Source organism: Cebus imitator, unplaced genomic scaffold (genome assembly GCF_001604975.1).
Source record: "Cebus imitator isolate Cc_AM_T3 unplaced genomic scaffold, Cebus_imitator-1.0 Scaffold6, whole genome shotgun sequence".
NCBI classification, from domain to species: domain Eukaryota; kingdom Metazoa; phylum Chordata; class Mammalia; order Primates; family Cebidae; genus Cebus; species Cebus imitator.
The window spans coordinates 14,202,784-14,212,156 of NW_016107321.1; positions in this window are offsets into that span (position 1 = coordinate 14,202,784).

The window sequence follows — 9,373 nt, forward strand, 5'->3', positions numbered from 1 at the left end:
TTTTTGAGACAGAGTCTTGCTCTGTCATGCATGTTGGAGTGTAATGGCATGATCTCTACTCAGCACAACCTCTGCCTCCTGGGTTCAGGTGATTCTGACTCAACCTCCTGAGTAGCTGGGATTACAGGCACGTGCCACTAAGCCTGGCTAATTTTTTAAAATTTTTAGTAGAGATAGGGTTTCACCATGTTGGCCAGGCTGGTCTCAAACTCCTGACCTTGTGATCCACCTGCCTCAGCCTCCCAAAGTGCTGGGGTTACAGGTATGAGCTACCACACCTGGCCCCAAATACTGATATTAATGAGAGAGGAGTAGCTCATGTTGTAAATTTCAGTGGCCTTTCAACTACTTACTGCCCCTCATTTCTCCAGCAATCAAAGGGAGTTAGTAAATTATGCCTATTAATATTTGCTTCATAGAAGTATTTTCGTATGAAAAAATGCTTTAAGTGGAGCATGTTATCTGGTGATTATGTATTTTATGTTCTCTGAGGCCTAAACAATAGATAATGACAAATGACAGTCTTGAGGACAACACAGATAAAAGAATGGTGGTGATGTACGCCAGTTCAGCCACACACAGCCAGAAATCTTCCAATCCCCAGACGTTCTCCACTCACTCAATTCAATAAAGTCTGCATAAAATAAAACCTTGCAAAATGGAGCATTTTGGCATGCTGAATTTTGGGGTCACTAGCAACCCCTTTCCTTTGCAATATATCATATAAAAAGGCATTAGAAATATTTGTACCTTAAAAGATCTTTTTAAAATAATCGGATATCTTTCTCACCATTACAGACCTTGTAGTAGCTCAGGTTAATCTTTCTGAATATGAATGAGTTGTTCTTGTGCAATGTGGAGGGTGATCATGTCAACAGCAGACGGGACGGACACTCAGGCCTTAACATGGGAGCCACTTTTGAAAATGCACTGCTGCGCTGTCAGGTTATTTTCTTTTAGTTTATTGCTTTCTGCATTAACAAAATACCTAGAATTAATCAATTTAACTGATTAACCTATTTAATATCTGAATGATTGACATGTACTCTAACATGCTATTAGCACATTTTAATAACTTGAAAAATGCACAAAAACACATACTCTGTACTACAGGACATATAAAAGAACATGGGAGGTGGAGAGGAAACTTGATAACAGCTACTATGTATTGAGAGAGTCTGTATTGCTAGATAGTACTAGGTGCTTTGCTTGTATTATTTCATTTAACGCAATAAAGAACCCTATGAAAATAATGTCCACCTCATCATCATCACCTCCTCTGTTTTACTGATTTACAAAATGGAAGACTAGAGAAGTTGGGAAATTTGAACAGGCCCATCCGGCTAGCTGGAGACTAAATTTGAGTGCAGTTCTACGTGACACTGATGTCATCGCTGACTTCGGTGCCATGTTAATTGAAATGGTAGATGCAAGTCTCAGGAGGCCCGGGCAGCCAGTGTCCTTCTAGCAGTATGAGGCGGTGGTAGATGTCCACCTCTGGCTATGAGCAGAATGGGTGACCACCTGCCATGCATGCGTTCCTCCGTCTGAGTATTTCTGGTTCGTAATTATCTGACTTGGGAATGATTGTTTGAAAAGGGGTATCCAGCAGAGATTTCCAGAAGGCACTAAGGCATCCAAGCCAGGAAAATACGAGAGTAACTTTCTCCTTCCACATCTGAGCATAAAAGGAAAATGCAAACAAGAGCTTCTTATTTCCGCTTCAGCAGGTACTCTGTGTTCTCTTCATTTTCTGTCATCTGACTTTTAAAATGAGTTCAAAACCACATAACCAATGCATTTAGGTATACGAAAATACAAGTGACATGCTGGAGTGCAGTGGTGTGATCTGGGCTCACTGCAACCTGTCCCTGGGGTTCAGATCCTCCTGACCCTGCTCTCTCAGCCTCCTGAGTAGCTGTGATTACAGGCAGGCAACACGATGCCTGGCTAATTTTTGTATTTTTAGTACAGATGGGGGTTTTACCATGTTGGCCAGGCTGGTCTCCAACTCCTGACCTCAAGTGATCCGCTGGCCTCGGCCTCCCAAAGTGTTGGGATTACAGGTGTGAGCCACCATGCCCGGCCACAAATATGCATTTCCTAAATTTGTAAATATATAGAAATAAATTCTGGAAATATAGACAACAGACTGATATTGAAGAACCACTGAATAGAGAGGAGGGGGTGGGAGGGCAGAGACTAGAGCAGGGGTCCCTCAAAGGGGACTCTAGCCTTATTTGTAACATTTTAATGTTTTACGTGGAGAATCGTTTTTACTCAATTGCCTCATTCCTAGAAGCCTCTGCGGGCTTGCCAGTGATTTTTACACTTTAGCATTCCCCACTTTGGCATCCAGTTGAATCATTCAGATTCTGGGGGCGCAGTGTGTGTGTTCTGAACAAAGGATTATGCTATTAACAAAGCAAAGCAGCCCACTGAAGTTTGATATAGTTAGAATGGTTACAGTCTCCGTTAGAGTCTTTCCACAAATAGGTCACAATCCGTTCTCTCCCTCCTCCAGGAGTGTGCCCTCCTGGAGCCCGATTTCTGGTTCTAAACGGAAAGCCATTGTCGCAGGCTCCACTCAGTCTAGTTGCAAGTGCAGATCGGAGGGTAGGAAAGTCCCCTCGTCCACTTCACACAGAGGAACTGATTCTCGGAACCGGAGGAGAAAGGCAGGAGGGAAAACACGGAAGGCAGCGAGGCCCCTTCACCCTGGCCTTCCTGCTCCCCCAGCCAGCCTGGCCGCGCCCTCCTCCCGGCTGGGCCCCAGCACCACCCTTGCTCGGGCCCTGTCATTCTTTTGGTTTTTTTAGCCAAAAAAGAGAATTTATTGAAGGAAAATAGAGAGCAGAGTTTATTTAAAGATACATACACTTTGAAAGATGAGGTGCAGCTGGCTGCAGAAAGAGAATGATCCCGCAGCCCTCCCGAGACTTCTGCACTGGGGGTTTTATTATGTCGGATTCTGGTTTTTTTTTTTTAATTGTACTTTAGGCTCTGGGGTACATGTGCAGATAATGCAGGATGGTTGCATAGGTACATGTCGTTCTTATGTGTGCACCTCGAGGTCCAACCGAAGGAAAGTTCCTCCCGTTTCCAGAACACTCGCTCGCTTTCCTGCAGTGGGCCTTGTTCACACCTGCTTCTCTGCCTAGGGCAATCCTACCAGTCCTTCATGGCCACCTCAGATGCCGTCTCCAAGAATGTTTAGTCTTCCTCAGTCTGCCCACCAGATGTCCTGATGTCCTTTTTCTGTCGTCCAAATCCCCTCACCACCTGAGGGCCCCCCATGTCTCGTAAGAAGTGGCCTTGTCTCCTCCTCCTGGAGAGAGCGTAAACCCCATGAAGGCAAGGTGGTGTGTGACTCATCCATCCATCCTTCCTCCTTCCCATACACCAGCCCTTACTCTAGGAATTGGAGATGTAAAAATAGACAAAAGATTGCCTTTGTTCTCCTGCAGCTCACATCTTAGGGACTCAGACAATCACTAAAGTCAGGGAAGAACTGCGGGCCCCTAGCCCTTAGGTTGACAGTTTCCACCTACTTGAACATCTCAAGGAGCATGCAATCCCGGCCTCTTCTTTGCATTTCTATGTCTCAAAACTGAGAGGAAGCCTCATCCTTCACAGAGCCAGGGCCCTGGGTAGAAAGCAGGAGAGGAGCCCACCTTTCCAGCGCAAGAGAGAACAGGGGCCCATAAATGACACAGAGATGGGAGGTTCAGTCACGTCAGCAGAAAGAAACACCTTCCACCTTCCTCGTGTGGATACTGGGAAGAGCCTGGGTCACCGTATCACTCTGTTCCCTGGGTGTGTTCCTGCGTGTTTGTGCGTGTGTGCATGTCTGTTTGCACGTGTGTGCATGTGCACAGGTGCATGTGTGTGAAGTGAAGCAGCTGTTGGAAAGCCTCGGTGCAACGAGTTGTCACCCTGTGTGCCGCCTGGGAGGGTCAGAAGGGCCTGGCTCTGGCCTCAGGGCCACTGGGTCCTGCTGGCCCTTCCCCATTGGTGGCTGTACGGACTGCTCCTACTTCAGAGTGGAGAAGCCAGCCTCCCCTGGCTAGCTCCTTGCCGTGGGCACTCCTGAAAACAACCGTAGCCTCTAGGAGAATGAAAGAGAAATGAGCTGCAGCCACACCATACCCTGGGGGCAGGCAGGTGAGTGCAAGATGGGTCAGAATGTAGCTCTGGCTGTGTCTGTGTCCGAGAAGAGGGGCCCTTCTGTGGGCCTTACGTAAACAACTGCACAGGGGACTCAGCTTCTGGCTCAGAGAGTGAACCCTGGAGTCTGAGGGCCTGGGCTCAAATCTTGGTTCTGCCGTCCACTGGCTGAGAGCCCTGCAGCAGATAATTTAATGGCTCCAGGCCTCAGTTTTCTCATCTGTGAAATGGGAAAAGCAAGTAGACCGCCCTCCAAGAGTTGCTGTAAGGCTTAAATGTAGAGCACTTTGAATAGCACTTGACGCAGAGTACCTATCTGAGAAAAGGTAGCTGGGTTATTTTATTTTTTATTTATTTTTATTATTATTATTATTTTTTGGTGGTGGTGTTTGTTTTGTTTTGTTTTTGAGACGGTCTCACTCTGTTGCCCAGGCTGGAGTGCAGTGGCACAACCTTGGCTCACTGCAACCTCTGCCTCCTGGGTTCAAGTGATTCTCCCACCTCAGCCTCCTGAGTAGCTAGGATTGCAGGTGCCAACCACCATGCCCAGCTAATTTTTGTATTTTTAGTAGAGACGGGGTTTCACCATGTTGGCCTGGCTGGTCTCGAACTTCTGACCTCAGGTGATCCTCCCGCCTCGGCCTCCCAGAGTGGTGGGAATACAGGCGTGAGCCACCGTGCTCAGACTGTTTTTTTTTTGTTTGTTTGTTTTTTATTAGAGTAGGACATAATAAATAGGAGATGGCACCTCCTACTTGTCTATCTAATACACATATGAAGTTGAGCCATACATGGTGATAGCATTAGAGAACACCCCACCTTACTTGGCAGTGCTTTTTCCTCCTTTAGGGTGACTCTACTTCCCCCACCCCGCCTCCTCCCCGCAGGTGTCCAGCACCCTCTGCTGTCTCCTTGGCTGGCCAGGTAAGGCACTCTTACTGTACCTGTCCAAGGAAGCCCACACCAGACAGAAGCCCAACTCTGGACCAAACATGAGTAAGTGTGTCCCCTTCAAACCTCAGAAACCCTTTGAGGCCAAAAGCAGTGTCTAACTGCTTCCTTCCTTCTTCTTGTTCACAAAAAGCTTTTAACAACTTCCTTTTCTATGTCAGACACATAAATAGTTGTTCTCTTCTGTTCTATCCTCTAGACAGTTGTTCTAAGTTGGACGTGAGCTAGAGTTAAATTGTGCCTGTGAGTTAACATAGCTTCTCATTCTAGCCTGGGACTCTTGCCTTGTTTAGTTGATGGTGACATTTTGGGGATCACAAGTAGGCAAGAGGGAGAAATTGAGTGACAGAAGGTGTAAAGCTGGTCTAGAACAATTCCCACTAGCACTTAGAGTCGCCTCACAAAGCCACCTGGGACTCCACTTTTGTAAAAGCCACCCTTGGTACTTACATCTGTTGAAGAAGCATCATTTCCCACCCCCAACAAAGGTGATGGACACAAAAGCAGTGTGACCTGTTTCAATCAGTTTTAAGTAACTAATATTTTTAGGTACTGAAGCATAATGTTTGTAATATCCTGAAATTCTGAACAAAAATAAAATTTTGGTTTTGGTTTATACACATGAGCACAAAGCTATCTCTTCTCATGGGTTGAAACCTTTATATTTGGCTTAATTGCATTTTTACAAATATGATTTGCTCATATGATGGCAGATTTATAAAGGGGCAGGTAAGCAAAGATGTGGAAGATAAGGGATAAATAAGCCGGGATAACATGAGTTATCCGTTGCTACTAAACCATCATGCATACAAAACAAACACGAGTATTGTATGCATGATGGTTTAGTAGCAACTTTTCATAAGCATTTCATTTGAGGCATAGAGCAGATAAGTATTCTTCTACTCATTCTAGATGGAGAAATCAAGGTGCAGGGGAGTTAGATGGCTCTTCTTGAGAACTTGAGGCTTTTTACATGGCACACTTAGTGCCTGTTCATACTGCCTCTCGTGGAAGGGAGTGAGAGGTAAGGGTGGGGAAGAAAGGGGTGCAGATGACTTGGGGTAAATGGGTCAGCAGGGGACAAAGCCAGAGCAGCTGCTGCAACCGCCACCACCCCTCCTGGAAAAGCGGACAGAGCAGCCACCTGTGCACTCCGAGTGTGCTCTCAGCCTGCTATCTGTGGGGCTTATCCACACTGCATGAGCTGATCTGACCTGCTCACCAGGAAACACCGCACTGCTGTCGCCTCTGGCAACCCTTGCAGAGAGGCCCCCTCTGTCACTGCTCCCTCCTCCTGCTTCTTATGTTCTCCTTAGAGGCCACCACCCAAGACTTTGCAACAAAGGTTTTGGTTTGCTCTGGGATTGTCTGCAACCCCCCTGCCTGGAGGCCTGCCCTGCTCCTGCTGGCTGACATCGCTGGCCACTGTTCCCTGAGCTGGGTCAGCACACAGCCTGGAGTGATCCCTGATGACGCTGGGAAATGGATCTGTGACCCCTGCTTGTGAAGGGTCAGTGAACTTTCTGGTGGTGCACAGGGTGTCAGAACAATGTCAGCAGGGCCAGTGGAGGAAAATGCTGACAACCATGGGCACAGGCAGGACTGGCTCCTCACATGGAAGACTGCAAGCAGTGATAGCCATCTGTCCTTATCTCCGCCCTTCCAGCTCCCACACAGCCGCCCAGCTGACTTCGAATAGACAAATGGAAGTTGAGGGCGTCTGAAATTAACCAGTCATCTTCTCCAGGCCATTTTCTCAAGGAAAAGGATTAACCTAAAGAAGGATGCGTGTTTTCTGAAAGGATAATAAATCTCTGCTTCTCTTGGGCTTTTCCTCCATTTTTCTCTTCCTTTTGTTACTTACACTCTTGTACCTGTTCTAGTCTTTTTCACTTATATTTACTTTTCTATTTACACCTTGAATTGAATACACAATTATGCTCTCATAACTTATGTCTAAAAACCACTCTATTCAAATACTATGTGTTGACATCTGTGCCAGGCACTGTCCCAAATACAATGAAAGTTGGTTTTGGTACACGAACAAGCTCACTACAGATAGGGGACAATAAATGTCACAAAAGGGATACAAAGACATTCCTATTGGGGTGTAGACAAGAGTAGACCACTAGCAGATGAAGCGATTGAAGATGGTCAGGAAAATATGACATTTGGCTGTGCAGTGACTTGGGTATTGATAGGCAGAGACAGCACAGCATTGGGGTCTTTTGCAAGATCTGGTGCAAAGTGGGTGTTCCACAAATTCCAGGCAGAAAAGGCAGCATGAGTAACAACGTAGAGACAACAAACAACAAGCAGCATTGCTACTGTGCAGCAAGTATGGCTCTGGGTGTTAGGGATGCAGGAATAAACTGAGAGCACAGAGTCCCAGCCCTCCAGAAGCTTGTGCTTTAGTAGCAGGAGAAAGACACTAAACAAACAAAACTGTAATGTGCCAGGTGGTGTTAGGCACTGAGAATAACATTAAAGCTGGAAGATGCAGTGGCTAACGCCTGTAATTCCAGCACTTTGGGAGCCTGAGGCAGGCAGATCACTTGAGTCTGGGAGTTCTAGGCCATCCTGACCAACATGGTGAAACTTCATCTCTACTAAAAATACAAAAGTTAGCCAGGTGTGGTGGTGCATGTCTGTAATCCCAGCTACTTGGGAGGCTGAGGCATGATAATTGCTTCCACCCAGGAGGTGGAGGTTGCAGTGAGCTGAGATCATGCCACTGTACTCCAGCCTGGGTAGCAGAATGAGACTGTGTCTCAAAAAAACGAAAACAAAAACAACAAAAAAATAAAACCCACTAAAATAAATAAATAAAAATTAAGGCAGGATAAGGAGCAGAGAGTGACAAGAGACATATTTTTAAGAGGGTCATCGGGGAAGCCCTTGTAACAAACAAAAATCTTCTGGAAGTGTCAGGGGCTACCATGGAGGTGTCGGGATGGAGCATCACAGGTGGAGGGACCAGCACTCATAAAGGGCCTGCAGAGGGAACAGCAGGTGTATCTAAGGAACATGAATGAACCAGCGTGGCAACTTACCAAGCAAGTGAATTACAGAGATGAAGTTAAAGAGAACCTCGGAGCCAGATTATGTGGGGCTTGGTGCACCATAGTAATGACTTGGGATTTTATCTTGAGCAGGTAGAGCAAAGCAGTGACCTGAGCTCGTTCACATTGCTGAAGGACGACTCTGGCTGCTGCAAGGAGAATTGGCTATAAAATAGGTTGAAGCTGGGGATCAGCTAAGAGTTGCAGGGGGTACTTTTTTCTTGGAGTGTGGTACACGAATATTGTATATAAGTTTACTTTTCCAGGAAATAAATCTAGAGAAGTAACTTGGAACCAGACCAGGAGGGTTCCATCTTGAGAGCCAGGTTAATAAAATTAGTCTCTGTTTCACTGACAGTGAGGGTCCATTGGGAGATTTCAGCAGAACAAGGCGATCATTGTTTAGCCTCTGAAAGCTACAAGGGAACTCTGGGCTCAGCCCCTGCGACTTGAGTGATGTAAGTCCTGCTTCTACAGCCACCAGCTTTTAAACCTTGGGCAAGCATTGAACCATCCTAAACTCTGGTTTCATTATCTGTGGTTAATTCATCTGTTCCTTTGCTCGTTAGACTGCATAGGGCTATTAGGAGGAAAATATGACAGGAATATACACGCAAGCCTTCGGTGAACTGTGACACAGAATTAGGCATCAAATGCTGGCTACTTGGACTCTGCTGTATCCTGCAGCCTGGACAGGAAGACTTGTGAGTTCTCTGGAGAGGTTATAGATGCTGCTACAGCCTGCTGCAGTGCTGGGAGGAGGGGTACGTGTGGGAGGTGAGACACTGTCCTAGTGCTGGAAGAAGCAGCAGAAGGAGCACTGTTACAGGAGTCATGGAAATCTCTGCTGAAAGGAAAGAAACCAAATGAAAATTGGAGCTGGGGAGGGGACAAAGAAAAGCTATACTGGGCCGGGCATGGTGGCTCACGCCTGTAATCCCAACACTTTGGGAAGCCGAAGGGGCTGATCACAAGGTCAGGAGATAGAGACCATCCTGGCCAACCCACTGTGAAACCCAGTCTCTACTAAAATACAAAACATAAGCCAGGTGTGGTGGTACCCGCCTGTAATCCCAGCTACTAGGGAGGCTGAGGCAGGAGAATCGCTTGAATCCAGGAGGCAGAGGTTGCAGTGGGCCGAGATCACACAATTGCCTTCCAGCCTGGGTGGCAGAGTGAGACTCCATCTCAAA